Source organism: Coptis chinensis, chromosome 9 (genome assembly GCF_015680905.1).
Source record: "Coptis chinensis isolate HL-2020 chromosome 9, ASM1568090v1, whole genome shotgun sequence".
In the NCBI taxonomy this organism is placed as follows: domain Eukaryota; kingdom Viridiplantae; phylum Streptophyta; class Magnoliopsida; order Ranunculales; family Ranunculaceae; genus Coptis; species Coptis chinensis.
In genome coordinates, this window is record NC_141464.1 from 59565160 (window position 1) to 59573880 (window position 8721).

At 35.9% G+C, this 8721-nt stretch overlaps 1 long non-coding RNA gene across 2 annotated transcripts; it reads right to left on the minus strand.

Moving 5' to 3' along the window:
• Positions 1 to 300: 300 nt before the first annotated feature.
• LOC147477037 (uncharacterized) lies at positions 301 to 7181 on the minus strand. 2 transcript variants are annotated; one of them, XR_015208578.1, is made up of 4 exons: positions 6916 to 7181; positions 2087 to 2201; positions 1732 to 1842; positions 301 to 1636 (listed from the first exon to the last, which is right to left on the minus strand). It is a non-coding gene; the product is annotated as an uncharacterized LOC147477037 (long non-coding RNA). The 2 variants fall into 2 exon arrangements; XR_015208577.1 differs by lacking the exon at positions 1732 to 1842.
• Positions 7182 to 8721: the final 1540 nt, after the last annotated feature.

The following is an 8721-nucleotide window of genomic DNA, read 5'->3' on the forward strand; positions in this document are numbered from 1 at the left end:
CTGCGGTCCCCATACTTCTCTTCTTTGTTATATAGACTAGTTAATGCCCATGCCTTCGACACGGATTTCATAAAGAGACATGCATCCTCCCTAAAGAGACAGATTTCATTCTGTAAAGTGCAAGTAGTCATTTTGTCTCTGAAAATTGCCCGCACACCAAACTGGCACCCCTCAATCTTTAGTAATTTCAATTTTTTTTGCTTCATGGTGCAACCATCTGTATTTTCTAGCTAGAGTCAATTGCCAAGGATTACAATAAAATGTGTGAAAATTAGTTCAAACAAAATTTCAGAACCAACACTTCAATTAGTTTTTCTCGGTAGCATAATAGAATTACAATTTTTGAAGTTACAAATGTTTTACAAAGATGTGGTCGAACACATTGCGAGGCCTTAACAAACCACATTTGTAAGACCTAAGCAAGTGAAAAAGACATTGAAAAGTTCAGACAACATTGCTCATGGGCATAGCTTTTACGAAAACCACATCAGAAAGCCATAACTGGAACTCTGTAAACTTATATCCCAAAGGCAGCGTTATCGTTCATGAAATATAAAAATATCTTTCTCATGACCCATTCGATTTCATCTCTTTTCCTGATCACAAAAGAATTTCTCAGGGTATAGTTAAAGTAGATGATCAACTATTAAGTCTTTAAAAAATCTCAATGCAGTGTATCTCTCATGTTAACTGCACATATACCACTCACAGCTCTTTCCCTTCATTTAAGCCTTTGAAAAAATCAACTCCTAATTCATGGGTTTTGCATAAAATTTAGTTTCGTAAGTGTTACTTTTATTTTCACATAGGTCGCTAATCGCAGCTTATTAGAATTTCTTAGTGATTTATAAGGTTATAATTATAGCTTACCTGAAATTATGGAGTGCAAATTCAAACACTGAATGGTTTACGGCGATAATGCTTAGCAAAGACAAAAGAGACGCGAAGGGGATCTATTATGTTCAGTTCCATCCATCCATAACCTGTGACAAAGTAACCAATTGATGGTTGCTTGAAAAGCAATATTTGGGGTGTCCATCCTTTTATCATAAGTCTGTTGCCACGTTTGGACATCCTTTATTCATAATTTAACATGAACAAATTTCTGGAGTAAGAATAATAGGAGAAATGAACTATGAATGATTGCAGAATATATAAAAACATATGTACTTACCATAATGGTATGCACAAAAGAAACAAAACTTGTTAAGAGGCATTACCTTTGCCTTAGCGGTTAAACCATACTATAGTAGTTCTTGATTCCAAGAGGAGAAATTAGTATACGGTATGGAAAAACACAATATACTGTCTTACAATGCCAAACAGAGTCAAACTAAAAATGTAGCAGAACTGAAAGGTAGATTGTTCAAGGAAGAGAAGTTTTTTAGCATAAAATCTAAGAGCATGAAGTTTTTGGTCTTGTTGAAACACCCAGTAAATTGTGGGAACCCTAAGACACATAAAACTTTCAAAATTGATTAAAGAGGAGAAAAATATTGAGATCACACCTCCCAAGATGAAAATATTAACATGAAAATGAGTAAGTCGTATTGTGTCTTACCTTGAGCAAGATTGTGATAAAAGGAGTGGGACTCTTCAAGTATACGATGGAAGGGTAGACAATAAAGTGATGCACCTATTAGCGAATTAAATCAATTAGTATTTGGTAAAATACCAAAATGAAACAACACTGCAATGGAAATGTTGATCAATAGTAACCTCATTCCTTACATCGAGCAATTGAAGATTTCTACAACAGCTGCCTGGCTGTTTATTTGTTGTCCATTCAGTTATTGGTGGCTTCAATTGTTTATTTGTTGTCCATTCAGTTATTGGTGGCTTCTGCTACATCAAGTAGTGGGAGAAAAAACATCCTAATTAAACTAATAACAACAAAATTGACCAACTGAAATTACTTGAGGGGAGGTCTTTGCTGAAAAGGTGAATACAATAAGCAAATTAGCTACCATTCATTCCTAAATTTCTTTTTTCATCTACACAATAGTTTTAGTAGTCATTTTTAACGTGACTAACCAAATTTGATTAAGCAACTTGTGGCACAACATTAGCATGTAAAACAACTTACGATTTTTGTTGAACACGCTCAGGAGGAATAAGATGGATTTGCACCAAGTGCACCGACAATAAATAGTTATGCATACAATCGGCTACAATTTTTCCCACCGACACTGCACCAAGGCCTTACATGCAATTTCAAGAGAACAATAACTTAGAATGGATAAATTATAACCAATAAGAAAAATAAATGTACTATCACAACATCACCGTGATATCACGATATATAGTCGTTTAACCATTTAAGGTACCCTTAATTAGATGTAAACCTGGCGATAAAAATAAAAACAAAACAAAAGAGAGAGAGAGAGAGAGAGAGACCCTCCCCTTTCAGTCGGGGGAGAGGGTGAAAAAAATTTCTTTGTGATAGAACTAACTGTTGGCAAAAGGATGTTTCTTTTGCCCGGTCCGGCTAGCTTGACACCCTAAATTGACACCCAAAATTGACATCTCTCCACAACCATTTGATCTGCACAATCTAACGGTTGTGACTTATTCACCAAATAAACTCCCCAAAAGAAAAAAAAAATGGGCCTAAATTGTAATTTTACATACCCCTAACACCCAATCTTTCTCTACTCACTCTTTTTCTTCACTAAGGAACCGAACCAACTTACTCGATTTTCTTGGTTTTCTACTTCCTCTCATTTTCTTTTCACGTATTGAGATGTCAAACACTTAAAATTTTCTCTATCATGGACCTGATATGAACTTAAACCTTGGAATTTCTGGAGATGTGGAACCCAATATGGACCAATGTGAAGAACTTGAAATGGGTGTGTAGATTTCCACACTTCTTTCACTGTTTTGATACAATTTGCTTTAATGTCGTGAACATTCAACTTTTTGATTTTTGAATGTTATCTATTTTAATTTGTTTTTTTTTCCAAGTAATTTTAAAATGTTAGACTTTTTGTTGTAATATGGAAAGAAAATACACTGTTTTGTTTATGTACTAGTATTTGCCCGTGCCGTACGGCACAGATACGCGCGCCTTCGGTGCCCCCGATGTGCATCTGCATCCCGTACGGCACAGATACGTGCCCCTCGACACTCGCATTCGGCGCATCCCCCCCCCCCCCCTCTACTCATATTTCCAGAGCCTAACAACCCATAAAAGTTCAGCCCAAAAACAGTCCAGGCCTTTTTTGTGTGGGGTGGGTGAGGTGAGAAATTTTTTTAAACTCACCCCAAAAAAACTTGTTAACTCACCCAGAAAAACATTTGAGTAGCTATGGTTTGGGGGTGGCACGACCACGTAACACCTTGTGAGGTGGAATTTGTCAACCTACTCCACCCTTATTTGTTATATAGATTAAGTGGTGGTTTTCTAAATTGGAGTTGCCACAATTTGTTAGTGATCCCGTGATGATTTGCAACCACTTCATCCTTCCAAACTCCAATTAAAGGAACGCAAGAATTAGAAGCCCCCGTGATAAAGGAATGTTCTTCGATAGTTTGAATGATGCAAAAATTATTACGCACAATATAACGGTCAACAACAAAGGGTTTTGTACCCGCGTTCGAACTTCAAATAAAAGACAATGGGGTGTTGATAATGACGAGCACTTGTTACTTGGTCTATTCCGTGAATGTAGTCATACTAAGAAAGAAGATGTTGAAGCGCTTGAAAATTCAAAGAGAACAGTGAGAAATACTCCAACTATTAGATATGGGTGCAAAGTTAGCATAAGACTAGTGAAGGTCAAGCGCGGGAAAAGAAATGGGAAGTAACAATTTCTTTAATCGACCACAATCACAATTTGGTGACTCCATGTAAGAGGAACTTAATGAAGAATAATAGATATTTGCCAACAGCTGCAAAGGTGTTAGTAGAGGCATTTTATGATAATCGTTCTTGGGGGAAAAGTTTTGATATTCTTAATGGTGATTCAATTGGCTTTCGGAAGAAGCAATGTTGGAATTATGGCGGTGAAACGAGAAAGAAACTAAAAGAGGGTGATGTAAATTCTGTTCTTAATTTTTTTTTAAAGGAAAAGTGTTGAAGATCCTCAATTCTATTATGCCATGGAATTAGATTATGATGGAACTTTACTAATTTTTTTTTTGGGTGGATGGGTGGCACGGATGCAATATGAGCATTTTGGTGACGTTGTTTCTTTTGACACGACATACAAAACTAACACCTATTCTATGCCCTTTGCCCCATTCACAAGAGTCAACCACCATTTGCAGTCCATCCAATTTGGTTGTGTATTACTACTAGATGAGACAGAGTAAACCTTTGTTTGGTTGTTCGAGACGTGGCTTACAGCAATGGGCGGGCGTCCACCAGCTTCTATACTTACTAACCAAGACAAACAATTATTGGAGCGGTTTCCAAGGTGTTCCCTGATACTAGGCATCGTTTTTGCCTTTGGCACGTACGTCATGAACCTCTTTCTTGTCCACCTAGCACATCTTTATTTCAAAAGGTCAAAACTTAAAAAAGATATAAAGAAATGTCTACGAGAAACATTTCGGGTAGATGATTTTGAAAGGAAATGAAATGAGGTTATGGAAGAGCATGGCTTGAAGGATCATCAACGGCTACAACAAAAATATAAAGAAAGAAGCACATGGGTTCCAATTTACCACTTGGACATTTTCTATGCTGGCATGATCGCAACTGGACGCAGCGAAGCGATGAATGCTTTTTATGATAATTTTGTTTCACATACGACCACTCTTACAGAGTTTGTTTATGGTAATGAGAAATCGGTGGAGATGATTGCCAAAACTGAGAGATGCTGATTTTGAAACATAACATAAATGTCGCATTGTTCCTAAAGATGCTTATCTCTTAAAGCATGCAACTGAAGTTTACACAATACGTGTTTTTGATAAATTTAAGGTTGAATGGATGAAAGCTAGAGGCATTCTCAAAGTTGATGTTGTGGAGGTTGGCGATAATGGCTACAACACTTATATTGTGAAATCAAGAGAAAAATATTTTGCTAATGTTGAGTGGAAAGTGAACTTCAACAAAGATACGAAAGAGGGCGATAGTGAATGTAAGTACTTTCAATTCATGGGAATACCTTGCGGGCATCTTTTGAAAGTATTTCTCCATAATGAAATTGATGACATACCAAACCATTTTGTGCTAAAGAGATGGATGCAAAGGGCGAACACATACAGAGCCATTTACGAAGGCGGACCAGTTGATGGGCATGAAAAATCGGAGGTGTCGAGAGTTATCCATGGTTGTAAAGTTGCTACTCAATTAGTGTATGACGCTGCAGTTCATGATGAGACTTATACATTTGTGATTGAAAAGCTTAACGAACTATCGGTTCAAGTTGCTGAGAAAAAGAAAACTATTCTTCAGAGCAAGCCTTCACCTAAAGTTAATGACTCTCCTCTTAATACCTCACTGCAAGTATTGCTTTTGAACCCCCAACATTGCACTGACAAAAGGAAGAAAGAAAGATAGAAATCCTAGTAGTTCCAAGAAATAAGATAAAAATCCCAATGCTTCGAAGAGATTCAAAGGTGTTCTTGAACGAGTTGGCAGGAAGTGTGGACTATGCAAACTGGTGACGGATCACGACAGAAGAACTTGCCCCCTAAATCCATGTAGGAAAACGAAAACTTCATATGCAAAAGAAAGTAAGTGAATTGTCGAGTTGATATATTTAAGGTTTGATGTTCTCATTTTCTATTAGTGTCTGACATTTTCCTTAGACACCTTTAACTCTTATTGTTTGACATTTTTTATTTTTTTTGTTTGTGTTTCAATGTGTACATCTTTATAGATTGAAGGTCTCTAGCTCAGAATTTTGTATCATCGAGGGTTCGAGGATGGATTAAAACCAGAAAAAGTGGAATCAGTTTTTGTGTGTTTTTGTTCTTTGGTGTAGCAGTCCCAAGTTTTGTAACTGGTCTATGACTCTAACATGTATTGAACAATGTAATTGACGGGGTTTATCAAATATTAAGCAACCAATTAAAAATTGTAGCGTACACTGTATAATGAATTGTTGTTTTCCAATGAAATGTCTACGGTTTTTGAGTGTTCATATTTTTTCATTGCTATGTTGCTAACTTGCTATGGGTCATTGTGCATTTGAAACTTGCTTTCCCGAGTTGTTTTTATATCGAGAAACAATTCACGTTGTGCCTAGAGTACGTTCTCCTTACAGTTTGTTGTTAACAACTTAACATAGAGAGACAGAGCTTTGTGATAGTAAATAAGTTGTTGGCACAATTTGTATGTATGATCAGGTTTATGTGCATCTTGTGCCAAGAAATATCAAAGCATTCATACTTAAATAGAGCAAGAAATCTTTTAATAGGATGGATCATGGGGGATTTGAACCACCATCTCTTGAGCCCGAGTCGAGATGCACTACCGTTCTCAAGCGCTCTACTGTTTGAGCTAATAATCCATTGACGTATCTGAAGAATTAAACGACAACTAACACACGTTTCCATTTATAGTTCGAAATTTCAAGCAAACTAAGAATATTTGAAGAATGAAGTTGATGCCATTTGCCACCAAGACAAACTTCATACAAGACCATAACAATTCATTGAAACTATACGGTTTATTGTAACCTCCAATTTACGTCACCAATCAATTTCAGGGTCCATGTTGTACCGTAGATACAAAAACATCTCGATGAGATTGTTCTCGTACTATTTAATCAAAGTCCAAACTCCAAACAAAGAAAAAACATACTATCATCTACAAGAATATTAATAAGTACAAGTAGAGAGCCATACATACCCATTAAACCATTAAATTTAGCAATAGATTAAGTGTACACCCAAAAAATTCCAATTTTACTCTTACAATTACAATTAGAAGAAGATTGGTACCGTTAGAAGATTTACCTCCTGAAATCCAATTGGAAGTAATTAATTGCAGATCCACGCAAGGGAATAAGTAGAGAAATGGAGAAATGAACGAACGTCTCCAAATTCGTGAGAGACAGTGAGAAATTGAAACCGAGAAAGTGAAGAAATTGAGTCTGTTGGTTCGCGAAGGATAAAAATAGAGAAGATTGGGTGTTAGGGGTATGTAAAATTACCATTTATGCCCGTTTTTTCTTTTGGGGAGTTTATTTGGTGAATAAGTCACGACCGTTAGATTGCGCAGATCAAATGGCTATGGAGAGATGTCAATTTAGGGTGTCAAGCTAGCCAGACTGTTCTTTTCCATGCCAGTCTCTTTTCAAATGACTTATTGATTATAGTTTAGCCATTCTAAGTTATTATTGGAACCAATTTGGTAGTTCCACAGCAGCATTTGAATGTAAAGGGGAATAAATAACAAAAGAAAGAACCATAAGTATGGATACCACGTATCAATGAATGATCATATCAGCACACGATTTGTTATTTACAACTCTAGCTAATTCTCTGTATAAGTCAAGTATGTTATCTCAGTATGATTTACTTTGGATTATAGTTTAGAATATAAGGTACTACACATGTGAGAAGATTTGTTGACCTGACCCTATTCCTTATTCTCGCATCTCCTTTTCTCATGTCACAACAACCATATATACATAAAAAGAAACATAGTTTAAAAAGAAACATAGTTTAATATGATTGAATTTGCAAACACATACAAACACACAAAAGATCAATAAAATAAAAATAAACAGAATAAGATGATTAAGCAAATTGGAGAAATTGAATGAAGAAATAATACAAATACATGGTTTTTAGTAGAAACTTTAAAATTGCTTTAGTAGTTGATTAGAAGTAGAAGAAGAAACTAAAATAAGAGAGGCATCCAATGGGTATAGTAGACAGAGTAGAGAGAATAAAATTAAGATTAACATAATGAGATGTATACCTTTTTCCAACTACGAGTAGTAAAGCTCGATGAAGATCTGTAGTACGAAATATAACAACGCACAAATAATGGAGAGAGAGATCCCTGTACACAAAACGGACTTCAAAGGGAATCCATTTCTTCTTGGTCGAGAACTAAAGTGTGTTTTTTTTGGGGGTGGAGGGGAGGGGAGGGGAGAACGAAAAGAAAACCAATGGGTTTCACGAAGATATTCCCAAGTTTGGAGACACGGAGGGTTTTTTTAACAATTAAGAATCTAAATAAATTGGTGGGAAGTTTGGCGGGCATTTTAATAGTTGGCATTTTTAATTCTAAATGGTCGAGGTGTCTTGAGTTTTGATCCTCGATTTATACCCCCTCATATTGAATCCCAGCCGTTGGGTATAAAAACAACCCTGTTTTGTTAAGTAGAAAGAGAAGGTGTAGCTTTTTCACAGAGAGGGAAATAGAAATATCCTTGGTGGTTTTCTGTAGAAGCAGTTCGTAAAATGGAGTTATGCTCTTGTCATATCAAACTTTTCTCTGCAAAATTTTCAAATAGAATAAACCAACAAAATTCAAAAAGATAAACTAATAGACATATGAAAATTTCTGAATTATGCAGCAAGAGAGCAACTGACAACACCATTTGAGCAAAATGGATAACTGCTAAATACTAAGAATGTGATTGTGAAGAGGTGAAAAGTGTAGCTAACATAAATTAGAGTTCCCAGAGAAAGTAAGGGATTACCATTGTACATTGAGAAGAAATGCAACTCCAAAATTGTGTACCTATTCAAATAGCCTTTTGCAAAAGTTCATTGCTGCTTTAGTTAACCACAATTAAAAAAATAGAT